We start from the raw sequence: 14,765 nt of genomic DNA, 5'->3' as shown, positions 1-14,765 counted from the left end.
AAAAGCAATCTAGCCTGAGATTCTACGGCTGGTCTCTTTGCTGCATTAATCTTGCTTTGTAGTTTTTATGTAAGAGGCACTATTTGCAGGAAAACAAGATACAGTTTTGAAGAATTCCCCTCTTATGCCAGCTTCCCATCTGCAGTTATAATCCTCGGATTGTGACCTCTACGTTAGTTGCCATGGATGCTGAGCAGAAGTTTATGACCTCAGGGTGGGTTATAGTTTCTTGGGGGGGGGGTGAGAGAATGAAGCCTCAAGCAATAAAAATCAGGTTGGTTTTTTTTTTTTTTTCCCCCCCAGGATGAGAGGAAAGACACCCTCAGGAAGCATCCCTCATCAGTGTGCCAGCATCTGACACTTAACGGAGCACTTTCAGTTCCACTTTGGTTGCTTTGAGGACAAGATGCTGGGCTGTGGCCATGGGGACACCGGCAGGCAAAAGGCTCATGTGACTGAAGACAAGGGTTTTTTCCTGTCCCTTGGACCTGTTTCCTCAGAGGCTGGATCTTAGTGCTCTAAGCACTTCTTGAGCTGAGTCTTCCAGAATTCAAAGTGTCTTTTCTTTAACTGACGGTATGTATGTGCATTCGAAGGTCCAGAGAGGACCACTGCTGCCGCTTCCCTGACCTCGGGCAGCCCGGGTGGTTTCCTGGAGCAGCCACCCCGGGGCCACAGCGGCTGGGCTTGAGGTCTCGCTGAGCTTTCCCTCCCCCCGAAAGCAAACAGGCTGAAGAACCCGGGAGAGCCTTCTCAGGATGCAAAAATACAACAGAGGGCGCAGAACCCACCGGCTCCGTGGCCTTGAATATCAATGTATGGGCTGGCTCCAGACCGCCAAGTTCCTTAAAAAAATGTCTCTGGCAGGGTGTCACTGGCAGGCTTAGGGGTTTCGGTTTGCTTTTGCTATTTGGAATCAGCGCATCGCACAAACCGTGTTTACTTGGAAGGGGAGGGGGTGGGAACCAAACCCACCGCTGGGCGCACACGCCTTGATCTCACATTCCAGACTCGAGCTGATGTGTGTCCGCGCGACAGACATGGGGCGGGGGGAGGGCTCTCTTCGGATGTTTCATTCGCCATCCGCACGTCACTCCCAAACTTTTCCTCCCTGCGCTTGGGGAGTCAGGTTGACGTGCCCTGGATGCGGGGCTCGTGGCGCGGAGCTGGGCGCGCTCCCGCGGAGCTGGAGCCGCAGAGGCTCCCGGGCTGGAGTCTGGCTTCTCAGGTACAAGTTGGGTGCCCGGGCGGCGACAAGCGGCGCGGGTGGGTGTCTGGCTCCGGCGCCCCTCCGCGTTCCGGCCAGGCAGCGCCAGGGGCGGCCCGGGCTGGGCGTAGGGAGTCCCGGCCAGCGGAAGCTTCGCGCAGCCTCACTCCCCGTGGCGCTCCCGGCGCGGTGGCGGCGGCGGCGGCCCAGGCAGACAATGAACTTGGGAGCGCGCGGAGCCGAGGCAGGTTTGGGCCCCGCGACCCTCGGCCCAGTCTCCCCGAGGCAACCTCGGCCCCCAGCGGAGGGCGTCCTCTCGCCGCCGGTGCTGCCCGCGCTCCGGGCGCCCCGCGCGCAGGGGACCCCGCGGGAAGGGCTGCCCGGCGGCAGCGGCGGCGCCAGGGCTCGCACGCCCCCCTCCTCGACTCGGGAGAATGCGGTCGGAGCTCGGGGACCGGGGACCCGATGGTGGGGCGATGGCGCTGCGGACCGCGGGAGGCCGGCGGGGGGCGCACACCCCGGGGCACGCACGAGCCGGCTGAGCAGGAGAACAGCCCCAGGAGTCGGAATCCGGGCGGCGCGCTGCAGGCGGAGGATAGACGGACCCACAGCTCGGTGCTTTCTCCGTGTGAGCGCGGGTAGGGTGGGGGGTGGGGGGGATTCCCCAGCCACGCGCTCTGTTGCCCGGCGCACTTCGGGGAAGTTTCCAGGCGCCGCCTGGGGCAGGTAGGTGTGCATCCGCCACTCTCCCCGACTCGGGCTCCGAGCCGCCTCCCCGCCCCGGCTTCTGTTCCGCCGCTGCTTGGGGGAGATCGCGGGGGGGGGGGGAAATTGCGGTGGTGGTCCCAGGTGACAAAGCCTGAGGGACCGGTTTCCGGGGGTGGGGGCGCGGGGGCGGGCTTGGGAGGAGACGGGGGCGCGGCGAGGCCCGAGCCGCCTGAACTTTTGCTCCCCACCCTCTCCTCCTTCCTGTCCGCCCTCCGCCCACTGCCCCCTCGCAGCGCCGGGCCGCAGCTCCAGAGGCGGCGTGACTTTGGAGTAGCTGGCGCTTCGCGGTGGCGGCGGCGGCGTCCCCGGCCGGCCTGGGCGCGGCGAGCCGGGCGCTGCAGGTCTGAGCGGAGCGGCGGCGGGGCTGCGGGGGCTGCGGGGCGGCGAAGCTGTGGGGAGCCGGGGTGGCAGCGGCCCTGCGCGGGGGCGACGCTGCCGGTCGTGATGGAGCGCGAGTCTGCTGGGTTGCGTGTGCGGGTGGAGAGGACTCGGTGGCTGTGGGCGGATGGGGGGCGGGTCGTGGCGCAGTTGGCTCCTTTGGAGCCCCCAGGATCGCGGGGTGGAGGCGCCTGGAAGACGAGAACGTCGCCTTTGGGGGAATGAATGAAGAGCTGGGGAAGCGCCTTCCGACTCCTCCGGGCAAACGGATTGGCCGGCGCGCGCGCGCGTGTGTGTGCGTGTGTGTTTAGGATTCGGAGCCGCCACGGTCCTGGGCGCGGCTGCTTGACCGCCCCGTCGCGGTCCTGGTGCCCACGTTCCGCGTCCGCCCTGCGCCCCCGGGTCAGCTGGCGCGACTGGAGCGGCGGGTGTAGACGGAAGGCAGGGGCTCGGTGGCCGACTGTTGACAGCTGGACTCCCCGCCCCGAGTAGGGAGATTGGAGAAGGAGGAGGCAAAATTAGGACTGAGACCCACTCCTCCCGCCCCCTTTTTCCTGCTCCCCGAGGCTCTTCGCTGTATTCACATTGGGTGAGTTGATGGCACGGCGTTTTGGGGAGTGAAGTTGTTTCTCCAGGAAGCCCCGCAAAGGGATGTAGCGCGCCGTTCAGTGAGGCTGAGTGGAGACTTTCAGGGTTCACAGGGCCCCAGCTCCTCTTTATCAGCTGCGGTTCTTAGGTAGCCAGCCAGCCGGTGTTGGGGCAGAAAGGCCGCAAGGGGACATCTTGCAGCCCCTGAAACACCCAGGTGGAAACTGAGGTCTGGAGATTTGCCCCAAGTTTCTCTAGAATCTTTCCCACACCATTCTCTATGCCCACCCCAACGTGCACATTCAGGCACCCTCCTTTCCAGAACGTGGCATTTATTTTACCAACTGTGTGTTGAGTCAGGATGTCTTGGTTGGTACGTAAATACGTACAAGTTATATATGATTTTGTTTAAAATAACATGGGAAAATGCCTTTTAATTGGGTAGTTTGTAATCAGATACATGTTTCTCGTCAATAAGCCTGAAACGTTGGCAGGAAAATGTTCTTTTTGCCTCCTGCTGGGTGGGGAAATTGAGCCAGCAAGGTGAGGCGGCTCACCATCGTCTCCCTCTCGGTTCATAGGTGAACCCCAAGTGGAGCTGTGGGGCTCCTTTTCCCTCCAAGGTCCAGCTTCCCTGGAGAACCATCTTTAGAGCCCTGGAAGGAAATCCAACAATGTTTTTTTGTGTGTGTGTGTTTTCTTCTCTCCAGTTCAGTGAGCTACCTCATGGCGTAAAGTGAGCAGGTGAATTCATCCAGGATATTGTTTAGGGGATGGAGAGGCAGCTTTGTCCATAGTGGATCCCACCTGCCCCTTACTTTTCTTGGATGCTTAGATGGCCAGGGATCCCGGCACTGTCGCTGTGGCTGCCATGAGGGCTGCTGTTTCGCTGTGTTACTGTTGCCCCAGCCTGCACAGGTGAGGCATTTGGCTTTCTCCTTGCCTGAAGAAGAGATTTGTCCTTGCAGCTGGAAGAGCTATTGTCTGCAGGAAAGTTTGGGAGAGGTTGGAAAGTAGACTCTGCGTATTGGGTGTCTGGAGAAAGAGCAGAAAAGAAACTCCTAGTTAACCAGCTGGGCCACGGAGCCCCGGGCTCTTTGAACCTACACTAGGGGAAGCTTTAGGTTAGGGCTGGGTTGTGATTAGATTGTGGTGGTGTAAGGCCACCGGAGGCCTGGCTGGAGGTTGCCCCAGCTAGCATCTAGGCTGGCCCCAGGGGATGGGAAGAGGAGGGAGACTCTGGGGCTACCTTGAGCAGGTGGGCACAGGCCCTGCCATAGAGGGCAGCTTTGACTCAGCTTCAGCCAGTGGGGGGAGAAAACCAACTTGAAGGGTCTTGTTAATTTTCAGAGGAATCCTCAAGCCTGGAAGTTTAAGTGTGGGCTCAGGTCCTGCAAGTGGAATAGAGGGTTGGGGGTGAGGCTCTGCCAAGAGGTCGGAAGCTTACATCTGGCCCTGTGTTTGTATATCAAGAAGGGTGTCCCCCCATCGGGGAGATGTGGCCCATGATAAGACATGGGGACCCCTCCCCCCCAAGCCGAGGGACTGAGAATTGGCAGGTGCCCAGTGTGTATGGCCATGTGCCAGGCTCTGTCACATGCTGTGTGTCATGCATCCATTCAGTAGCTATTGGATGGGTTCTTGTCCTGTGGAAAGAGACACTCTGCATGAAACTTTGCTATGATTTAACTGATCAAATAGTACACGTGAGGAGCGAGGAGTTCCCACTGTGGCCAACACAATGTTGGGTTTGTTCCCTGGCCTCGCCCACTAGGTTAAGGATCCGGTGTTGCCAAAAGCTGCGGTGTATGCGGTGTAGATTGCAGCTGCAGTTCGGATTCGACCCCTAGCTCTGGAACTTCCAGATGCTATATTGAGGGCCCTAAAAAAAAAAAAAAAAAAAAAAAAATGTGCAACAGTGAGAAGACAGTCCCAGCCTTTGCAGGAAGGGAGCAGGCAAAAATACATGCACCTGGTGGGCGAATGAGGAGTGAGCTGCGTTAAGATCTGGGAGGAACAATCAGGCAAGGAATAGCACTGTGAGGAGTGGGTTTGGGGGGACAGAGTCTCCTTTTACTGATGTGGAAGTTGAGGCTTGGAGCAGCGGGTCCAAAGTCCTCTAGCCCAGAAGTGGAAAGTCATCTGAGGCCTCCAAGCTCCAGCTCCTCCCACCCTGTGGAGCGGGAGCCTCTGGAAACTCCCAGATGAATGGACGATTGCTGTGGTCGCCAGCTCTCTGTTCCTGTCCCCACGTCCAGATCCTGTCCTGGTCCCCAGGCCTCAGCAGGTCCAGGATGGCAGAGGTGTCATTTGGAACCCGTTTGTAGGAGAGAGGAGTTTCTTTAAAAGCAGACGTTCCCTTCATGGCTCAGTGGTTAACGAATCCGACTAGGAACCATGAGGTTGTGGGTTCGATCCCTGGCCTCGCTCAGTCGGTCAAGGATCTGGTGCTGCCGTGAGTTGTGGTGTAGGTCGCAGACATGGCTCAGGTCCCGCGTTGCTGTGACTGTAGTGTCAGCTGGCAGCTGTAGCTCTGATTTGACCCCTAGCCTGGGAACTTTTGTATGCCATGGGTGTGGCCCTTAAAAGCAAAAAAAAAAAAAAAAAAAAAAAAAAAAAATCTAAAAGCAGAAACTATTTTTAAACTAGTTGGCCCTGGGAGTGTCCTAGTGTGAGCTGTTGGCCACCGGGCCTCTCTTTCAGCCCCGGGTGAGAATGGGCGTCCGTGTGCAGGTGGGCTGCTCAGATGCTGTCCACAGAATTCCTTGTGACGGTGTTGCTGCGCCCTGCGCCCAGGGCCTGCCTTCTCCTTTAGCCACCACCGCCCTGGGCGACTGCTTGCACAGAGTGTTTCGGTATTGTTCTCAAGTGCGAGGGGTCTGATTTCCTTCCTGCGATGCGCTTCCTTTAAAATGCAGCGCTGGGGCCGGGGGGTGATTCATGTGTAGACCCAGGTCTGCCTGCAATGACGCCTAGAGGTGGCACTTAGCGAGTGAGTCTATCCAGTCTCCATGTCTAGAAAGAAAAGTCAAGGTTTTGTATGGATCGGGCCAATACAGACAATGTTTTTCAAGTAGGGGGGTGGGGAAGGAAGACACGTGGTCCTCGCAGCTGTCATTTGCTGGGTCCCTACTGGTTCCCAGCTGGCCCCGTGCCAGCCAGGCCTGACCGGTGTCCCCCTTTGTCTCAGTCAGAGGGCAGGGAGGCTGGTTGAGATCACAGGGACCACGCTTTGAGCCATCAGAGCCATCAGGAGGCAGGATGCGCGGGAGGAAGGGGGGAAATGGGGCTGGGGGCGGGGGATAACAATCGTGGCTCTAGAAGGGGAAGGCGGGCGGGCGTGAATCAGCAAGTGGTGGTGGGAGGGGGGAGGTGCCAGAGGAAAGCAGGTTCTCAGTCTCTGCTGGTTTCGAAAGGGATGTGGAGGAAACGCAAGCTGCCTCTTTCACCATCAGCAGCTCTGCGCAGCCTTTACGCCTTCCTCCAGGTGCGGGCCCAGAAGCAGGTGCGTGGGGGCCCAGAGGCGGTGCTCAGAGCAGTGAGGGAGGCAGAACCTGCAGAGTTACATAACACTGCCACTGAGGGTGCAGTGGGAGCCTGGGTGAGCCACTCTGAGGTGAGAGTGCTCTGGGGTGACTTCAGCTCTGGCCTTATTTGCCACCTGCCAGGTGCTTGCATTGGTGCCTGGCATACAGTAAACCTTCGCTCCCCCGGTAGTATTCTTTAGCTCTGGAGCTGATGACCAGGGACCAAAGATGTCTCTGCTCTCCCTAAAATCGCACTACAGGTTTTTATGTAGATGTGTATATTTCTTTTTTTTTTTTTTTTTTGTAGATGTGTATATTTCTTGGGGCGGGGGATGCCTTCTGGCGTATTCTGCCTCTAAGGGCTTCTCTGACACTGTTAAGGCCAGGGGCTCCAGGACGCCTTGATTTTGATCAGGCTGGGTGACCTCTCTGGGCTGTTCCTTCGTCTGTGCAAGGAGGTGGCTGGATAAACAGCTGCCTTCTGAGATGCTTTCAGCCGACACCATGCACAGGCCGTGCCTCAGCTTTTCTGTGCTCCTGCTGGTTGCGATGAAGCCGAGGGCAGAGCAGGGAGCTTTCCTTGGGAATGTTCTGGGGTAGCCTGCTTTGGAATGCTACATCCTGAGCTCCACTCTAATCTTAAAAGGTGTGAGGAGGTGGAGTTCCTGTCGTGGCTCAGCGGTTAACAAATCCAACTAGGAACCATGAGGTTGCGGGTTCAATCCCTGGCCTTGCTCAGTGGGTTAAGGATCTGGCGTTGCTGTGAGCTGTGGTGTAGGTTGCAGACGCGGCTCGGATCCTGCGTTGCTGTGGCTCTGGTGTAGGCCAGTGGCTACAGCTCCGATTCGACCCCTAGCCTGGGAACCTCCATATGCCGCAGAAGCGGCCCAAGGAATGGCAAAAAGACAAAAAGATACACACACACACAAAAAGGTGTGAGGGGACCTTCTTTCTGGGGCAGGCTCTCCCTGCCACCGATTCAACATTTCTAGAGTTTGCCCTGGTCCAGGCCTTTTGGGTCCCCGAAGAAAATAAGTTGGCAGATCCTCAAAGGCAGAGAGTTTCATGATAATGGAAACTGGGACGCTTTCCAGAATTATGTTTGTGATAAAAATATTGAAACAGGCAGGCTAGTCACCCAGGTGCCTGGAAAATACCCCAACAGGGCAAGGAATAAGATGGCAGGGCAGGCGTGATTATTTTTTCCTATAATGTACAGTCTTCTCTTGAGATGGAATATGAGCCTGTTGGTCCCTTGTGCTCCCTGTGGTCAAAAAGACAGTGGGTAGAGCCTCTGAGGGAAGGAAAGGCCTTGGGAGGTGGTGAGTCCGTCCCTTCCAGGGCAGCTCAGGGGACGCCCGGTCCTGCTCTGCCATGCCCTCCAAGGGAGCTGCCCCGAGGGTCTGGCCTGTGGCGCACCTGCTGTGAGGTTGGAAGGTGTTTCAGAGTCTGAGGGTCCGCCTCACCCCTGTTGAAAGAGGTCTGGGCAGCCCTGCTTGGCCACTGAGGCCGAATGGAGTGAGTTGGGCCGGCATCCTCGTTCTCCGATCCCTCAAAGGTTGGGGGCCCCCTCCTTGGATGTTCTTTTAGCCTGGGTGTTGGAGGGGCAGCGCAGGTGGTGGGGTGAGCCTGGGTGTGTCTTTATTTCCATCACCAAGACCCCGGGCAAGTGGTTTCATCTCCTCGTACTTCGGTTTCCTCCTCCGTAAAATGGAGGTTAATAATCTCTACCTTGTCGTGTGAGTTGAGTACCATTCCTACAAGTTAGGGTTCAAGGGCGCTCCCCAAATTGAGCCCCTCTTTCCTGGCCAAGTTCTGAGCCTATGGAGAGAGGGGGGAGGAGGAGGATGGATGAAGGTGACACTGCAGCGTTTGCTCCTCATGGAAGCGGACGTCGGAGAATGGGATTGAACCGGTGGCCAGTGGGCATCGTAAAAGGGAGAGCTGGGCAGTGAGGCCGGCTGATCTCCCCTGAGCCTCAGGCAGAATGATGGCAAAGCCGCAGCCTCTCCAGCCGGGCTCCCTTCCTCCCTGGGGCAGCCAGCAGGGGGCAGTGCTGACTCTGTGTGGGAAAAAGCCCAGATCCTCATCCTCCTTGAACGCTCCTGGCTCGTGTAGACACAGGTGATGGTACCCACGCGCTCGCTCCACGAGGTGGGGCCCATCACATGTGGGCAAGGAGCGTTCCCCTCCCATACACACAGCAAATAAGATGGGGTCACGTTTGGGTTCGAGGGAGTAGAGCTGCAGAGCTGACCCATGGAGGGGGGTGGGGGGCTGACACGTGGCACCTATTAGGTATGAAGTTGATAGGGACAACTTTAGCAATGTGGCTGATAAGGACATTGAGGGGGACCTGAGATTACCAGGCGACCCTGTCAACCAGGTGCTGTTATCTGCCGAGTGTGGACAGGATGAGCCAGATTGAGATAATGATTAGCCCTTGATCTCAAGGCTGCACAAGTGTAATTTACAAGGCGGGGGCGGAGCCACTGGCTGACCCCTAGCCGGGTGGCCTGAGCCGAAGAAGCTTTCCCGCCTCCTCTTGGTTCCCTCTCCTAAACCTAGGAGACCTAAACCTTTATGGGCCCTCCCCTTCCCCCCCTTCTCCCCATCCCCCACCCCCACCCCCATCACCGCCTTCAGGAAGCTTTGCCAGTAGTTCTTCCATCTTTCCACCTCCTCCCATGCAGGGGTTACCATCCTCTGAGCGTCTGTGGTTCTACCCTATTGAACTCAACCTTGACCCCATCCTACTTTATACCGTGTTCCTTCTGGTTTTCCTGGATGTGGTCCACTCTCCTCGGCCTGGCAGGCCTCTCCAGGGTGACGTCGTCTCGGGGTGCCGTGCAATTAGGAGAAACTGCTGTTGGTTGAGTTAATGCATCAAAAGCCAGTTTGTCCTGGAGAGAGAGGACTGTGATGGGTTTCCTGTGGGCCTCAGGGGGCCTGGGGGTGCACCCAGGAGACAGAACAGGACCCCCACACTGGTAGCCTGGTGCGGGAGAGTTCGTTCATGCCTGTCACTAAATTTCTCAAGGAGTCAAGAGCCTAATGCAATAACTGTGGATTTCCTGACAGTAGGTTTTGGGGCTATTAAAAGGTAGTAACCACAGTTTGTGCGTGTGTGTCTTGAGAGTCTTGGGGATAAATGTTGTGGAAATTTGGTTGGTGTTTCAGGAATAGAAGGCGGAGCCTTTAACTCAGGCAAGAAATGTGGGGGCTGTTTGTGTTTCTTATAGCTGGTGTAAATAGCTTGTCTTCAGGCTCCCTGCTCCTTTGTTTGGAATGTAAATATTTGCGTTCAAAATATAAAAGTCTGTCCTGGCGTGTATTTATAGGGACCATAATTTCCAAACCAAAAATCAGACTATTGGTCTACAGAGGGCTATTTCCTCTGATTTGTGAACCTGTTTATATAAAGAGTCTTCCAAATACACACACACACGCATTTGTGTTTGCTTTGTGCCAGCAAGGGTTCTCCAGGATTACAAGAAAGCGGGGTTGCCCCGGGGAATTGGGCCAAGCAGTTGAGTTTCTCAGCAGATACTTGTGATCTGTTTTAGCTGCAGCCACAAAGCAGGGCGTAGTTTTGGCCCAGGTCCTGTGGGACCGGCCGGGGGCCATCCAGGTAGGGGTTGTCCGCAGCTGGCTCATCTCTGGTCGTGGACCCAGACACGACCAGAATTACTGTGAATTACTGATTCTGAATTACTGATTTCAGAATTACTGTGGCTTTAGGCAGATGTCGAAAAGAATGGGGGAACTGGCGTTCTTTCTCTAGTCTGGTTCAAGGTAGAAGTCTGGGGGCCTCTGTAGGATGTGATCTTTCCCTGGATTCTTGGGGAAGGTTAGCTTTTTAATTTTCCGCGAAGAACAGCCCAGAACATTTGCTGGAGGCAGGATGTCATCACTTATCTGGCCTCTGCCCTCTTCTTTGGAGTGAGGGATTGGGGGCTGCAGTGGGGGCGGGGCCAGGGTCTCTCTGCTCCTGACATTGTGTGTGTGTGTGTGTGTGTGTGTTGGAGGGAGGCAAGTTTATCCTCGCAACTCTCCATGCAGCCCTTGGTCCATGGAACACCTTTCTCCAGAATCTCAACAGATCAGGAGTGGGGTTATCTGGTCTGTGGGAGAGGACCAACCTGATCCAAAAGGCAGCCTTGCATCCGGGCTCGTGCCTTGCCTGGAAACCTCCCCCTCCTCACAGAGCTGAAGGACAAATGAGAGGGGCCCCAGGGCAGAGGGGGGTTGTGGCAACGTTGGGATCCCCTAGCTCTGACCTCTAGTTGGCTGGTACCAGGACCTCCTTTGTCCAGCATCCCAGCCAGCCCGAGGCCCCTCTCATGGGTGGGGCCGCCTCCTCCTCTCCCACCGTGTGCTGTTGCCTTAGGACCAGGACTTGCAAAGAGCATGGTGTCCTGGCTATAAGAATGTCAACCATCTCTCTGCTTCGGGTCCCAGGATGCTGAGGCCCTCCTGAGGGAGGACGTGAAGCAGGTGGTGGTCCAAGGGGAGAGGCATGGCGCGGGATTGTAGCCCCCGCACTGTCCCATCCGCTGTCCAGCATTAAGCCCTGCCCTTCCCTGGTTGCTTCTTAACTTTGATCCACTGGTGAATATTTCTTGTGTGAAAGAAACACTGTCCATTAGAAATGCTGAGTCTGTAGGGAGGACCAGCTCCCTGGGTCTGGGGGTTCTTGAACTGTGGGAAACTCACAGTTGCCTTTTCTGTGGTCATCTGTAGCCTGGCCCACAAGGATGTGGCCTTTCCTTCTTCTGTCACAGTTTGTGATAAAGAGAAATAGTTCCAGGAAGGCCTCATCCAATCTCCCATCAGTCCGGTAATCCAAGTGCACTGTTTTGCAAGTCAGGAAATAGCTGCTTTTAGGACATTTTGAACTTGCCTCAGAAAGTTATCAGTAAGACTAAATGAGCCGATGAAAGGATGCTCCAGCTAATGAGAGTGGGATCAGTCTGACATCTGGGTCGCCTTAACTTTGAAAAGCTATTTTTACCTGCTCTGTAGCAGTTTTGGTGAGAAATTAGATATGGGAAAAGGTACAAAAGAGAAGAGTGAGCTCAGCAAAAATGACTTCCTCATCAGAAATATCTTCCAGACCAAAAGCCAAAAAAAAAAAAAAAAATCATTTGCCCACAGGTTGACCATTGAAAATCCATGGATCTTTTGCATTGTTCACACTTTGGCTCAGAGAATAAAAACGATGTATTAAAAAGCAGATGAAACCTCAGTTGCCATTTAGATGGTAGAAAATAAATTTACTTTTGGCTGTTAAAGCTGAAATAAATCAATAGAAAAATGCAAGCCTTCCCACTTCTGAGTCAGCAGGTTTTGGGTTTTTTTTTTTTTTGGTTTGTTTGTTTATGGAAGGAGATTTGCCCACTGAAAATCCACGTAGCTTTGAACCTGTTTCGAAACTGCAGGGCTATTCAGGGAGGTGTGTGTGTGTGTGTGTGCGCAAACACAAGCGAACACAAGTGCATGTTTGTATGCAGATATGTATATTTATACGTATATATTTATTTTACAAAGTTCTCATCTGATTTATTGTTAAAAATCATGCAATAGACTTTTTTTTTTGTCTTTTTGTCCTTTTAGGGCCACATCCAAGGCACATGGAGGTTCCCAGGCTAGGGGTCTAATCGGAGGTGTGGCCACTGGCCTCCACCAGAGCCACAGCAATGCCAGATCCGAGCCTCGTCTGCAACCTACACCACAGCTCGAGGCAACGCCGGATCCTTAACCCACTGAGCAAGGCCAGGGATCGAACCCGCAACCTCATGGTTCCTAGTTGGATTTGTTTCCGCTGCACCATGACGGGAACTCCGCAATAGACTTTTTTTGGCCATTCAACCTATTCTTCTGATAAAACTGCTTTATGAAGATGTAATTCTCGAAACATAAAATTCACCCATGTAGAGTATACAGTTGAGTAGCTTTTAGTGTATTCACAGATATGTGCAGCCAGAACCACAGCTAACTTTGAGAACACATCATCATATCAAAAAGAAACCATGTGCCTGTCAACTGTCAGCCCCTTGCCTCCCCCTTCTCCCCCTACCTTCTAGGAACCCACTTTTTATCTCTGTTGTTCTCTCTGGGACTTCAGATGAATGGGATCGAGTAATATGTGTTCTTTGTGTCTGACTTCTCTCATGTAACAATGCTTTCATGGTTCATCCATGTGGTAGCTTATATCAGTACTTCATTCCTTTTTTATGGCTAAATAATATTCCACTGTAAGAACAGACCTGGGTTTTTTTTAATCCATTCATCTGTTGATAGACATTAGAGTCTATTCCATTATATGAACAGACCTTTTTTTTTTTTTTCTTCGTCTTTTTGCCTTTTCTTGGGCCGCTTCCCATGGCATATGGAGGTTCCCAGGCTAAGGGTCGAATCAGAGCTGTAGCCACCTGCCTATACCACAGCCACAGCAATGTGGGATCCGAGCCTCATCTGCAGCCTACACCACAGCTCACGTCAATGCTGGATCCTTAACCCACTGAGCAAGGCCAGGGACCAAACCTGAAACCTCATGGTTCCCAGTTGGATTCGTTAACCACTGTGCCACCACGGGAACTCCAGACCTGTTTTTTTTTTTTTTTTAATCCATTCATCTGTTGATAGCCATTAGAGTGGTCTCCACCTTTTGGCTCTTATGAATAATGCTGCTGTAAATATTCCTTTACACATTTTTTGTGTGGACATGTTTCCATTTCTGGAATTAAATTTCATGAGTTATTTTCCCTTGCTTTTAACAATAAAATTCACTTACTTTTTTATATGCTCTTTCCCTGGCCTGAGAAAAGGCTTGATTCTCAGATGAGGTTCTGATCCTCCCTGCCCCTGAAATCTCTGAATTTTAGAGCTTGGAAAGGCCTTTGGGGGAACATGGTCCAGCCCCATTTTGCAGATGGGGAAACTGAGACCCAGCGAGGCCACACAGAGTCAGGATGGAATCTGGGTCTTCAGAGTCAGCCCAGTTATCCTGAATGTTCTCCCTGAGGCCTTAATAAAACCCCAGGTCACCTTCTTGATTGGCTGGGGACAGCAAATACAGGCTGATGGGTGACCACCTTGCCCGAGCCCGTGGTTCCAACCCCCCTCCCCCCGACCTGCAAAGGCCCCAGCACGGCTCATCTCCAGCAGCTGCCAAACAAGAGCCGCAGCTCCTGGCGCCAGCACCTCCTGCATCCCTCCCCTGCGGCAGCGGGAGGCCCGCGCTGATCCGGGGAGTAATTAAATTAGGAACCAATTCAGAGAATGAAATTTTATCTGATCTGGCCGAGCCCATAAACAAGGGGCTGTGATTGTGACTCCAGGGTACATTATGAAGTTGTCTTTTAAAGACTCGGGCTGGGCCGCTGCAAGGCAGGACACGTGTGGGCCAGTGGGGCGCTCTCCCCACCCGGGCAGGTGTGATGCCGGGGCTGGGGGCGCATCCCAGGGCGTGGAGCTGTGTCCCTGGACTAGTTTTTATTTTGTGGCCGGAATGTTCTTGATGCTTAGGAAGGTTCACCAGTTAAGACTGTCACAGCTCCATCCCTTGCTGTTTATCACTGGCACCGCCCCCACAATGCACTTCTGCAGATGTAATCAGAAGTAAACTTTGCAGGAAGCTCTACATCCAGGGTGTCACCTGGGAACCCCCATGGGGATTTTGGAAAGAAGTGCACATGCTCTAGTCCTCCATGTGTTCTGCGGAGGTGGGCCCTGGGCATCTGTGTGTGTGTGTGTGTGTGTACACATGTGTGTTTGTGCATGGGCACAAGTGTTAAGCTCTTTGGTTCGGATGCAGCGTAACAGTGGTTGTAGTTGTTCCTCTGAGGAAGATTTCCAGTTCTTCATGGTGAAGACGAGGGACAGCTCATCTGCATGGAAATCTCGGGACCCAGCCTCTCGTCCTCAGTCTGTCCTCAACTGTGACTCTCCTGGGGTTTCTTGATCAGATTCCCTGGATGCCCATCACTGCAGCATCTCTGGGATTTTAGCTCCTGTTTCCTTTTCTGCAAGAGCGGCCTGGCCCCTCCTCTCCACAGGGGTCCCAGCCAAAGGCCCAGCAGTCTCCTTTGGCCCCTGGCTGGTCAGTGCAGGAACTGCCTCCTTTCTGTCCCTGCCACTAAAAGGGTTTTTGTCCCTTTAGGACAGGAGTGTGTCTTATTCAAGGTTATATCCCAAGGACCCAGCCCCTGGGAGAGAATGATTGGATGGATGGATGGCTGGATGCAAGGAGGAGAGGCAGGAATACACAGATGACTTGGCAGTTTGGACCCAGA

At 54.4% G+C, this 14,765-nt stretch overlaps 1 protein-coding gene across 12 annotated transcripts in view; it reads left to right on the top strand.

The window, feature by feature from the left end:
* Nucleotides 381–14,765, top strand: part of CHST15 (carbohydrate sulfotransferase 15) — an 84,613-nt gene continuing 70,228 nt past the window's right edge. For 2 of the 12 annotated variants that reach the window (XM_013983836.2, XM_005671537.3), the window contains exon 1: nt 2,473–2,942. The gene's annotated coding sequence lies outside the window, so the exon portion shown is untranslated. Of the gene's footprint in view, nt 577–1,007; nt 1,229–1,625; nt 1,836–1,911; nt 1,934–2,183; nt 2,317–2,472; nt 2,943–14,765 lie in introns of those variants that run through there. The other 10 variants (XM_005671541.3, XM_005671536.3, XM_005671535.3 and 7 more) reach the window with 10 other exon arrangements.

The sequence above is a fragment of the Sus scrofa genome, chromosome 14, assembly GCF_000003025.6.
Source record: "Sus scrofa isolate TJ Tabasco breed Duroc chromosome 14, Sscrofa11.1, whole genome shotgun sequence".
Classification (NCBI taxonomy): Eukaryota; Metazoa; Chordata; class Mammalia; order Artiodactyla; family Suidae; genus Sus; species Sus scrofa.
Note: the sequence above shows the minus strand (reverse complement) of the source record. Positions and strands in the feature narration are given on the sequence as shown.